The 12703-nt window shown below is 45.2% G+C and overlaps 1 pseudogene; it reads right to left on the reverse strand.

The window, feature by feature from the left end:
- The window catches only part of LOC120850147, a 124525-nt pseudogene that overhangs the window by 23244 nt on the left and 88578 nt on the right, over nucleotides 1–12703 (reverse strand).

A 12703-nucleotide genomic window follows, 5' to 3' on the forward strand; every position in this document is an offset into this window, starting at 1 on the left:
ACCGGTGGATGCCACCTTGCGCGCGGCGGCCGACGAACTTGAGAATTGCAAACAAAGCGCGGGTTGTTCGAGATTTGCAGCTTGAAACAGCAAACTATCCCATTTTCAACCTGCGTCCGATGTCACTTTGCCGCGGCGCACAATTCGTAACAGACGATCAACTTTTTCCCCTGTCTGTCCGCAGACGACGTTCGTTGTTCTCTTTTTTATGTCTGTCTGCTAATGAGGATTCGAAGCAGACGAACCGCACCATCGCTCGCGTTAAAAGACGAACCGTCTTCTAACGCTATTCTCGCTCGCTCCACGAGAAACTAATTATATATTGCCCCCGCTCTCGTATTGATCAAAATCAGAGCCCAGGCGATAGCGCGACGGTCGTATGACATCTGGAATTCACACATCAGTTCAATAAATTGGGCAGCAGACAAAATCCTCCCCTCCCCCCCCCCCCCCCCCCCCCCCCCCGCCGATAAAGCATAACGTGACATGACTGAAATCGCCACACTTATTCTAAAAAAGTACGGGTAAAGACTGGATGTAATTTTAAGACTGAAGAAGTTTCCGCGGAACTAAATATCCGTACTACGAATTTGACTTACCTTGCCGTTCAAAAAGCAGTAGAGCAGCGCCACCACGAACCCCTGTTTCAGAAGAGGGAACGAACCATGTAAACTGAAAACTAGACAAAAATAGTCACCCCTTTTCACTATTGCTGCTGATGGGGGCAAACCTCCTTTACATGTATGGTGAGATCTACTTTGGATTACACTTGTGTTATATGGCATCCGTATTATGACTACCTTGAAAATATACAAAAGATCTTGAGAATCTGGCCATACATTTTGTTTATTAATAACTATTGGCCTCACTCTGGCATGTCAACACCCAGGGTGAGCAGGAATGGGAAATGATTATAATTAAAAAAGAACTGAGACGTAATTGTTTTATTTTACATTTTACGATAATGAAACTGATAAAAGAGGATATTATTTGAACAAAATGATTGATAAGGCGCAGGCGAGCTGGTTTACGTTCATGATTTAGAAAACCCTGAGACTGGAAAAAAAAACAGGAAGGACAAACACGACGAAATCTGTCCTTCTTGTTTTCCCCAGTCTCAGAGTTGTCTTAAATCATTTTTTTTAACCATCATACCTTTTATATGTAATAAATTCAAAGAAGTTTATGGGTGTAGCTACAGTATAGACTATTTTGAGAATTCGCTGTTAGGGCGTACAATGATTGGAGCATCCTTCTGGAGCAGTCTTTGCGCATGAAATACATTTTTTTTCTCACGCTTTTTTAACTGCACAATTTATCCACATTCAATGATGTCCACGAGGCAATTTACAGCATCTAAACTAACGCTCTTAAAGGACACATTAAAAAATATATTTTTTTTTAAACAGCTTAGATGGAAAAAGGATATCATAGAACGATTTTACAACGAAGGAAAAACATTTTTAGAGCTATATTTACGGCGCTATACGAATTTGTAGTTGGCGCCCACGAGAGCCGCCGCTGGTCACGTGGTAGGCCTGTGCGCCGTCGCGCTGCGTCGCCGCCGCCGCAAAGTCACGCCGCCGCTGCACTCTGAGCGTTGTGCGACGCCGCTTCAATGCGTTTCTCCACGTCGCCGTCGTCGCCGCCGCACAAGTTCGTCTGCTTCGGGGCGCCGCCGCCGTCATCTGACCGGCGCACAGGTCTATCATGTCTGCTTGCGCTTTTTCAGGAGTTTCCTTTGGGCTCTAAAAGTTACTTATTAATCTCAGTTTTTTGTTATACTTCACACAAAGATGAATAAAAGTTACTTTTAGAGACCATAGAAAGCTTCCGAAAGAGCGCAAGCATCACGTGATAAATAAGGGCCAGTCACGTGATAAATAGGGGCCACTTTTTAGCGGCGCCCGTGGGCGCCTACTACAAATTCGTATAGAGCCGTAAATATAGCTATAAACATTTTTTCTTCGGTGTAAAATCGTTTTATCACATCCTTTTTCCAACTAAGCTGTTTTAACAAAAAATGTTTTTTTTTCCTTTGCATGTGTCCTTTAAGGAAATTTCGACGGCCAGCAAAAATCTTTTTACAGCGTATTGCGCTGCACTTTACTACAGAGGTGGTAAGTGAAAAAAATTAAAGAGCAAACTCACCTTGTTCAGAGAAGAAAAAAAACAAAAACAGGAACCGGTTTTGAGCAGTCTACGCTCCCGATTCGCAGACGATGCACGCGAAGTGAGAAGTGCTGTCGACCGGTGGCGTAAGCTGCGTCCAGGTAGCGCCGGTCGATTCAGGTTCTTTTGAGGGATCGTCTGCTATCCTAACCAGAATCGACCGGCGCGCTCTCGGCGCGGCGTACTCCACCTGTCTGCAGCACTTCTCACTACGCGTGCATTGCCTGTGAACTGGCTGCATAAATTTCCCCAAAAAAATTCCTGATTTTTTTTTTTTTTTTGAACGAGGCAAGTGTATTCTTTGATTCTTTTCTTTTGGAAAATTTCACTACCGGCTTACACCTCTATAGTACATCGGAGTGCGATACATTGAAAAGCTTTTTTTTTTTTTTTGCGGGCCGCCTAGATTGCTTTTAAAGCGTTGTTTACACACTGTAGAATAATCTAAACATAAAAGTATTTCCAGGTCACATTAGTTCGCCCGTACAATTATCAGACAAATCTAAAAAAGTTATCAACCCAGCATGAAACTGCGGCGCTGCCATCTTGATTTAGAAATATGTGTTAAAAAGAAATCATCGGCAGTTATTATTACGATCGGTGTATACGCACAATTTTAGACTATTTCTCATTTCATTTTCATCAACAAGTTTCGTATACAAATTTGTAAATCCACGAAGGCCAAAAAAAAAACAACATAATTTAGAATGTAAAAAAAAAAAATTTTTACGAAGGATGACGGCGCACTACTTCTGCGTCGTTGAAGTGAACGGGCTAGAGTGAACACAATATATATTTCGATTCGTTTTAGCTTAGATTGGACACATCATTTTCACGCGTTAAAGGAAGTAAAAATGAGAACTCGTGAAGAGTGGATAGAGGCAAAGCAAATAAAATACCGAATTCATGAAGTGTCGCTGCCCATCTGGAAATAGCTAATGCCAAGAACAAGCAAACGATTTACGAACCAGCAAATACACACAGCAGCCGGGATCCTCGCAAAGCGTTTTTGTAGAAACCCTTCGAAAAAGGAGCTTCAGAGCTTTCAGCGTTCGCTTACTTATTTGTGCCACGTAACGCAGGCTTTTGTTCCCTATTCACCGAAGCAAATATACAGCTAGTGTTTGCACACGCCGCTACGCCGCGCCACAAGCGAGACCCCAGCATCCAGTTTCATCCACGCCGCTTTTGGATTGTCCTTTTTTGGCCGAGTTGTCGGTTTCGTAATCGAATTTCGTTCGCGCTTCTATTTGGACAATTGGTAGCGATACAACCGTAACAGCTCTTACAACACTGGACTAACGTTTATCCTGAAAAGTATTTTTTTATATCTGCGTTTTTATTCGCGCCGTGTTGCTAGGACCGGACACTTCAACCGAAACTGTGAGCGCTTGTTCTTCTATGTCTGGTCGTACTGATTCGCCAGTGGTATTTCGTTTCGTCTTTTCACACGTCAAACTCGAGTACACTCTGGAATGTGTCATTTTGCGCTGCGACGTGATAAGTTGCAACGATTTGTTCTGGTTGGCGCTGTTTCGGGGAATACTCCTTGCGTACCCGTCTTTCAAAGCATTTTCTGCTTCGAAAAAGCAAGAAGGTAACTGAAGTGCCTTCTTGCTTCTATCCTTGTTTTACTCCGCTCATATTTATCGACGTCCCACGTTGGCACAATGCATTGTATAGAATTGTTTTGAAAGAGTAACAACAGTGTTCAGTAGCAACACAAAGTGACATTGCATTATCAGTGTATTGAAGATAATTTATAAGCAAGCGAACACCTTCAAGTGAAGCTGCACGAAACCTCTTAATATTAAAGACTTTCGCATCATTTTTGAATTTAGTCATCGGCAGTGGTGGTCTTATTATACAGGGTGATTTTTTTAGGCTTTGCATAAAAGTCTTTGAAATGTCATGTAAGCTACGCGGCAAAAGGGAGATGATGAAGGCACTAATCGTCGCGATAAATCGGATTATGAGCTAAAATAATTATCTTACTTTTTTATTTGGGAAAGTGAATACTTGATACCAGTTCATAAAGGCCCGTTCACACATTTGCGTTCGGAGCGACCACTACGCTTACGGACGAATGCAACCGCTGCGACTTCAACGACAACTGTGCGCGACGTGTACACATACATGCAACCGCATGCAACCACACGAAGCAACAGCCAATGAGAAACGAGCTTCAGCTCTTGCTCCTAGCCAATAGTAAGCAACCCAGCTACGCTTACAAACATGGCGGACGGTTTCCTGCAAACGCGAGGTTGGCGAGGTCCTCAGACTCCTCACCGGAGCAGCCGGAGGTTTCGGCTACTGTGAGCAGTCACGAAGATCTGCTGTGCGCCTACAATAGCTGTGTAAAAGCTAGTTCTGACATCTGTAACGAAGCCGTTATCCACGACTGCGTCCGTTGTGACCAGAGCGACCGGAACGACCGCTCTGCGCCGCGCGTACACTCCTGCAACCGCTGCCACAAGCGCAGCTGGTCGGCAGCACGGCGACCGCCTCTCCGCCTCCGTCAGCTGTTTCGGCGGTGCCTCTAAAAAGAAGGGGACGCTCTGCCACTCACTTGCGTAACAGAAAATAGACAGACCATCTTCTATGACCTAAACTTTATTAATTTTTTCTTTTCAGGATACGCTTGCAGCGTAACGCATTAAAAAAAAAAGGAAACTATGCAGTACGCCGTCTTGCACGATCACGACTTTAATACACGACTTTGCCAACAGTACAAATCTCACCACACGCCTTTTCTACGATCATAAAAGACAATGTAATTTTAGCAGCGATATAGCAACGCCGAAATATAATTTCGTGATCAGATAGACGTTGCGAGCGTTCAGGATTGTTAACACTAATCACCTTTCTCGGGTGATGAAAACGCGTGAAAACTCGCATCCTTTATACGGTACGCACCAGTAATACCTTGAACTTGAGCACACGCATGGAATGCGCCAAAAAAAGAAATCCGGGTGGAGTTCGAGGACACAAATGCTAAGAAAGCACCAGTGTAGTCGAAGTAAACAAACACGACTGCACGGGCGTTTCTGCTGTCTTGAGAGTGCCGCCACGAGATCGCCGCTCGAGTATTTGGATCTTCCCTTCTAGAACGTGCTGGGTTATCATAACGACGCACGACGAAAATTCACAGTCAAGGATAGCGCTTTTACGGGGAGCGATAAGCGTCCACCACGCCGTCCATGTCGACGATCACCACCGATGCCATGTTTGTAAATAGAAGGAGCCTGGCACGACCGGCATGCAACGCGCGCGACCGAGCTCTCCTCGACCTGTGATTGGTCTGTCGTTCCCGCCGTTCCCGAACGTAACGAAAAAGTTCAGCCCGGCTCAACTCCTTGCGTTGCGAACGAACACGAAAGAAACGACCGTTCGGCGCTTCGTTGCTATGGTAACTTGTCGTTCCAACCGGTTGCATTCGTTCGTAAGCGTAGTGGTCGCTCCGAACGCAACTGAGTGAACGGGCCTTAAACCTTCAGGGTGTAGACGAAAGCACTCAATCTATACATTTAGAAATGCTTTAAGCGAATGAGAAGCGCGGTTGTTTTCGAGTCAGCGATACTCTTTGTACGATCTAAATGAGGTTTGCTAAAAGGTTTGTTTGGGCTGGTTGCTTGATGGGCGGTTAGGGGTAGCACAACGCAGCGTTCTTTCTGTCTTGGTGCAATGCTTAGGCGGATTTTGCCATTGTATTTATTTAGAGGAAGTGAGAAAAAGAAATTTTCAGATCACAGTCACCGAAGTGCACTACCTTGTCTTCCCCTCGCCCTTCTCCCGTTGCGCAGTTTTACCGCGAAATGTTAAATGACGAATTTAGGATGATATAAGCACGAACTTGTAAAGCGTTCACGTTTTGGTGTAGACGAACTTAAAATCGACGAATAGAAACGCCAAAAGACAACAGATTACAGTCAATGCGAATATTTTCTTTTTAAACATTGTTAAGGGACTATGGAGTTTCCATACAACTTTTAAAAGTGTAAACCGTCAGCATATCTGTGAACGTTTTAAATTCTACATGCAGTTAACGAGGATTGCTGCAAAGATTAAAATCGCGAGTGAGTAACCTGCATACCAACTCAGTAGCGCATCTCGGGTGATTTTGAGTGCAAAAACGCTCGCGGATATAGCTTTCGCTGCGGTGTTGTATATGAAGAGAGAGTAGAACTAATATTTGAGCCAAGAATGCAAGCTACAAAGTATCCGAATAACTCGTGTGAAATGGTGAGTAGGAGAAACGAAAGCTTATGCACAAGACGCCTGCAATATTTCCTGGTGCATAGTTCATCCCCTACCCCCTTTGTACCTGGATGAGCACTAGACCGGTGTACGGTCCTGAAGCCACAACCCGTTTATGCAGGCTATACCTGCTAGTTCACCAGCCGTGCTTCACCGTCTAAATTGCCCATCTACAGCCAGGACGCGAGGTGTTATTTCCGGGCCACCTAACTTTGCGCTCTCTAAATCTCAACAACATACATATATGATGTTTTTGGTCTATGCCGTTAATCCCCATAGTTTTATTAAATGCCCGTGTTAACCACAGATAGGCGCTTTGCTTTTCATTAAAAATGTACCTTCTGTTTGTAAAAGGTTATTCTGGGTTTTAACCAAAAACAAAAATACACCCCGGCAGCGATTGCAAAGCATGAGTGTAATTGTTTCGGCAGCGTGGCACACTTCACTACCCCCGAAACATGCAAACGACCTGCACATTATCTGGTGTCTTGCGATACAGAACTTAATCGACCAGGCCCAAAGCGAGAATTCCGCGTTCCTTTCAAGCCTGTGTCGTCGCGTTACCCGCATATTTTGCACTCATGCTGTGGTAAGCAAGGTATGGCCCCTTTACTAAATGCTCGTATGCTCGGAAATACTACGAACCCCACTAGAAAAGAACTTCGGTGTGGTTACACCAATTTAGAATAAATACATATTCTCAAAATTATTGCGCTGTCCCCACTCATGAGTTGCTGTTGTTTTTGTTTCTGAACAGTCGTTATAATTCATTTATATAACTGGGAATTAATTTGATACATAAAAATCAGATTTTAACCTGTGGCCCTTGGGGGTGCTACTTTAAGGACAACACAGTAAGTTTTGTTAGGAAGCTTTTAACTAGTAGTAACCTGCTACCGGCTGTAGCCAGAAGAGCGAAGGGTTAGGGAAAACTGTAAGAAAGACCTGCGCACGAATTATCGACCTCTAGTTCTAGTGGACGCCCCTTAGGCCTCCTCCGAGTCAATTGAGATAATTAGCTTTTCCAATTTCTTATTCGTGACCTAGCAATCCGCCTCACAAACACAAATGGAGAGGTCTTCTACAGACTAGGCACCCTGAGGAAGACTGCGGAACGTCGGACATGCTTCGTCCAACCGGAGCCAGGAAGGGCAAACTGAAGCTCATGTTTTGTGCCTAGTATTTGATTTAGCCGGCACTCTTCCAAAGTGGAGAACTGAAGTGTTTTTATTATTTGATTACAAATAAAGCCAGCACGCTTGACTGTCAGGAGTTTCCTTCCCTCACGCCGGCTGAAGCAAGTTGTATCCCTAGACAGTTATACGACTTGTGTAATTGAATTAACGTGCAATTTTCTTTCATGTTGTATTCCCTGGATTTAGGTTTCCCTGCCCTGTTTCCTTGTTGAAATAGTCAATGGGTTGTGCTACAGTGATTCATTAACGCTAACAACTGAAGATGCCGAAATAAAGAAGTTCAATCTTCACGCCTGCCTTTTCGGTAGGGGTGGGAGTCGTACCGGTCATAATTTGTAAAACTCGCTGTCGCATAATAGATATATACAAAAAAAAAAAAAAAAACAGTATAGCGGCACCTTCACCAGCGAAACTACACAAGCAAGTATAAGACGCTTTCTGAAAGCAACGTGATTTAATACCTTCTAGAAACATATCAAACAATTCTTGATCATCAGGCTGATGGTGTCGTTGAAGAAATCAATTTAAACGAAAGCAGAAGTTTATATTGTAAGAATAATACCAAGAACGTTTCTTATGACAAAAGTCGTTATTGTCGAGGTTTTGAGGTGGATCCCGGAGGTGTGTAGTGTGCACGCTGTGACGCGCTAAATTTGGTGGAGGATCAGTGTCACCTTACATCGTGATTCCCAACTAAATATAAAAAAAAAAAAGAAAATGTGTCTTCTAAATTGGGCGAAGGAGCACAGTGTCACCTCATACCGTGAATTGTCTGCTAAATTTAGCGAGATTCTATAGTCATATGACATCATGGTATCAGTGAAGTCACAGTGTCGACTGACGTCATTGTGTCGTGTGGCGTCATGGCGTCACGAATCATCCATGAGGGATTCAAATCCCTGTTTTTTATTCAGTGCAGGCGTTTAAAATTAGTAAGTTAACGCACTTTCAGAATTGTACATTAGAAAGACGCTCGCTCTCATAGTATGGTACCTGGAACGCGTTCCGGACTGGTGTGTTTACCGCGGCGTCCCAAAAAAGTGGACCCTCGATTTCCGCCAGGTGGCGTCATAGAAGTGTCACGCTGCAGAGCCCTGTATTGGGAGAGTTTGGCCAATAGGCGGAGCAAAGGCTGCCGCCAGCGCCGAATATTCCCCTCACGCTTAGAGTGTAAACTAAATTTGTGACACAGCGTCAACCAATCAGGAGACCCCGACGTCGCAATATTGCAAACGACATTTAAAGCGTGAAATAGAAGCTTTCAATCTCGGCTTCTCTACTTCATCTCACAAATGTCGGCAGTGAAGAGAAAGGTACAGGTCAAATTTGGGGGTTTTACGTGCCAAACCTACGACGGGCATCTGGCACGCCCCAGCGGAGGACTGAGGATTAATTTCGACCACCTGGGGATCTTTTGACGTGCAACCGAAACTTCGGTTACACGGCGCCTTCTCCGCAATAAGCCTCCGTCATATTGCGGGCACCTCGGTCGGGATTCGAACCCGCCACCTGGGGATCCGTAGGCCGGCGCTCTCGCCTCGGAGCCACCGAGGCGGCCAAGGTACAGGTACAGTGTACTAGAATACTTGGGTAGTGTTGGGACCGAAGGGGCTCGCCTGAAGCGCGTGGTATTGATCGCGACAGGTGTCGCGTCCGGCGCCTTATCCGGAAGGTGTGCGCATGCGCGGCTGCACGCGCGAAAATATGAATCTTTGGTGCCGCTTTGGTGGAGTGCACGTAGGATTTCTGATACAGCTACGACCTGCCAGCGGTCGTACCGCGGCATCAATTACGCTGCGGCACGATCGTTAGCAAAATGATGCTTCAGTGTATTGGACGGTACAAGCTACATTACCCTTCCTTCACATAAAAACAATTGCAACTTTAAAGAAGCGGTTTCGGTTTGTCGGATGGTGAGCATTTTAAATGAAATGCCCATTTCCTTGGTCGCAAATGCCGAACATTAGATATTTGAAAGGGATATCTAAAACTCGGAAGCGTTTTTTTTTTTTCCTATCTTATTTTATAACGGAACGAAACGGCACATACTAAAGTTCGAGATTGTTTTAGTATGTTTTTAATACCCCAGGTTAACTTCTCTGTCTTCTTTTCTGCCCGTCTTCTTTTTCTTGACCTTAATCAGCTCGCATCACTTGTCACTCATTCTTGTGTCCATTTATGCGACGAACGACCCAAGCGACGGTCGCAAAGGGGTGAGAACCTTCTATTTCTTCGCGGCTGCCACGACCATCCGAGAATCACCCGACGTTCACTTGAAAGAAATGGCTTATAAGCCGTGACAATTTTTATCACGCGTTTTAACATTTAACTTAAGTCCAATAACTGAGACAATGTGGGCTGAACAAGCAATGCTTTATAAAATTCAAAGAAAACAAGAAACTATTTCACATCATTTTGAGCAGAAAACATGAGCACACGTAGATCAGGCAAGGAAAAAGTTATAATAGTTTACAGCACGGCATTGAAATAAAGGCCACAATGTGCAGCGCATACATGGTTACAATATGCAGCGCATTATCCTCTTGAGGGTAAACCATCTGAAACCTACACGCTCACAACCATACATTTAACCGGCAGCTGCTTTCTGACAACCAGGTAAGTCTCGCCTGAGCTGGGTATTCGAAGGGAAACACCCATGGTTCCACAGGGGGCGTATCTGGTTCACGCAGACATTCAGGGTGTTTTTGTTTTATTCTTTACAGAACTTTACATATTTTACAAAAAAAAGATGTGTCAAATATGTGGATGCTGTCTTTCGTTATGTCTGTAGGGTTCGGTGGACAATGAATGGGTGAATAACTGTTGCAATGTTTAATAATGAACCAAGATCTGTTAGTTAACTTGTTTATTAACGGCTTAATTGGCCTTGGTGCAACTGCAGTTTTAAAAGGAGTCATTATTAAAGGCAAATACAATTTCGACAATTCGCGAAAAGGCAACGAGGTTCGCAAAATTAATTGTAAAAGTTTGCCTTTCTTCGCTTGATTCAGAAACCGCGGTGTGAAAATAATACGTAGCATAGTAACTTAGTCGTCTTGATGTGTGGCGCCGGCGAGTCCACCGAAGAAACGCTGTCGAGTTAGTGACGAGGGGACAGAAACAACCTGCGTCATTCTTCTACGCATCAATATCAGCACAACCTCATTCGCGCTTTCAGCGCGGTTTTTTTAATTAAGTGAAGAAAGGCAAAATTTTAGCGATGAATATCTCAGAACAGAACGAGCGGGTTGGTAGAGATAATTAAGCTTGAGGAAGAAACGAAAATGGACGGACAAACACAACAAAAACGAACGCTTTGTTACTTTCGCACAAAGCTCGTTGTTTGTTCGCGAACTTTTTAAATTAAGTTGGCCTTTAATGATGGCTCCCTTTAAAGCTGCAATTGCAAAATGGCCCATCAAACATTTCATTAACCCTTTGCCTACCGCAAAAATTTAAAAAAAAAGATTTGAAATTACCGATTTTTTTTACGTGCCCTATACTCTGTTTCACGTTGTGTTGTACCGCAGGAAAGGCTACAAGCGCGAGCTCCTTGCTCTAGGGCACATCTCGGCGGCACGAGCTCCCGTGCACCAAGGGAAGCTGCCAACGCTCTGAGCTCGCGCTCCTAGCTTTCGCTACATGCACCGCTCAAAGAAAAAAAAGAAAAAAAAAAAAAGGCGGGCTGCGCGAGCCGGATAACTTGACTACAGCGCCGCCACGAACTGTCAATACACGCGTCCTCACGAGCTCCCGTTGCCGAGCCGCTCCGGTCCCAACACTACCCAAGTATTCTAGTACAGTGTAGTACAGGCGTGTGAGCCTAGCTCAGCAAAACGCTTTTGTTCGTACGAGAACTCGTGCATAGGAGGCACTTTCCAAAGCCACTCGCTCGTGCCCCTCCCTTTGTCTGCACTGCTGATGTTTGTTCCCTCTGGCCGGCTTGCTAGAACAGCGTCCTGAGACTGGCTGAAAGAAAACAGTGAAAAAGGTGGGGCGCGCGAGCGTCTTGAGACGCGGAGTCCCGCTCGGCTCGTGCGCTGGCTTTGGCAGTGCTTTCTTTCCCCGTCTCAGCTGAGACGCTGTTTCTAGCAAGTCGGCCGAGGTTTAGAGCGCACGTTCGTTTTTTCTACACTTGAATATTGGCGTGACTAGCACCTCACATGCACCAAGTTTTCAGTCACCGAGAGTTAAACCTTATCACTCCAGCGACGCTAAAACGGCTTAAATTAGTCGTGTCACAAATCTAGAGCTCGCGACCACCGCTAGGGGCTGTTTCGAGGCCTGTGGTTGGCCCCGAGATGCTCGCCTATTCAAACCAATGTATGGCCAAACTCTCTCAATAAACGGCTCTGGTCACGCTGTCGCCGCTCGCGATCCTGGCGGCGTCCCAACAGCGGCGGTGGATGCGGCAGACGCCTGTTCCGCTGCAGGTCGCTCTCCAGTGTGACAGACCACGGAAGGTTCGGCAACCAGAAGTTGGAACACCGCGACGACAGCGTGATACGTGTTCGTTCGTGATTTTCGCTAGCGTTTCTGCGACCAACCGCCAGGATCGCAACATCCGACAGCGGGACACTCCAGATTCCGTGACGTCATTCGTTGCCACTTCGGGACCACTTCTGATGTATGGACAGCATGGGACGCTAAACACACCAATCGGAGACGCGCTCCAGACACTATAATCATAGTAAACATTTTCAGAAGATCGTACGCTAAGCTCAGCACCGACGTGTTACGGCGCGCTCTCAACGCTCCCGACATCTGTCGGTGACCGATAAAACTAGGCAATCACGCTCAAGACATCATCTGCATATGCCGCCGCAGATTGCCCGTAACGGGTTTTTAATTTTTCGTTCTTGAAGGAGGTACACTCTTAAAAAAAAAGGAGTAGTACTTCGTCCTTTTTGGGGACTAAATCGATGTCACTGAGAGTGATCCCCCAAAAACGGCAAAACCCCAGTTTAGTCCCTCCCTTTTTTTTTACTCCCTTTCCATTGATCCCTTCAGGTCAAAGTTTTGAACCGTTTAGAGGAGTGCTTTTGATCCCTACAGCAGGGCATCAGGGACTAAGCTTA

Source organism: Ixodes scapularis, unplaced genomic scaffold (assembly GCF_016920785.2).
Source record: "Ixodes scapularis isolate PalLabHiFi unplaced genomic scaffold, ASM1692078v2 PGA_scaffold5__190_contigs__length_132052651, whole genome shotgun sequence".
In the NCBI taxonomy this organism is placed as follows: domain Eukaryota; kingdom Metazoa; phylum Arthropoda; class Arachnida; order Ixodida; family Ixodidae; genus Ixodes; species Ixodes scapularis.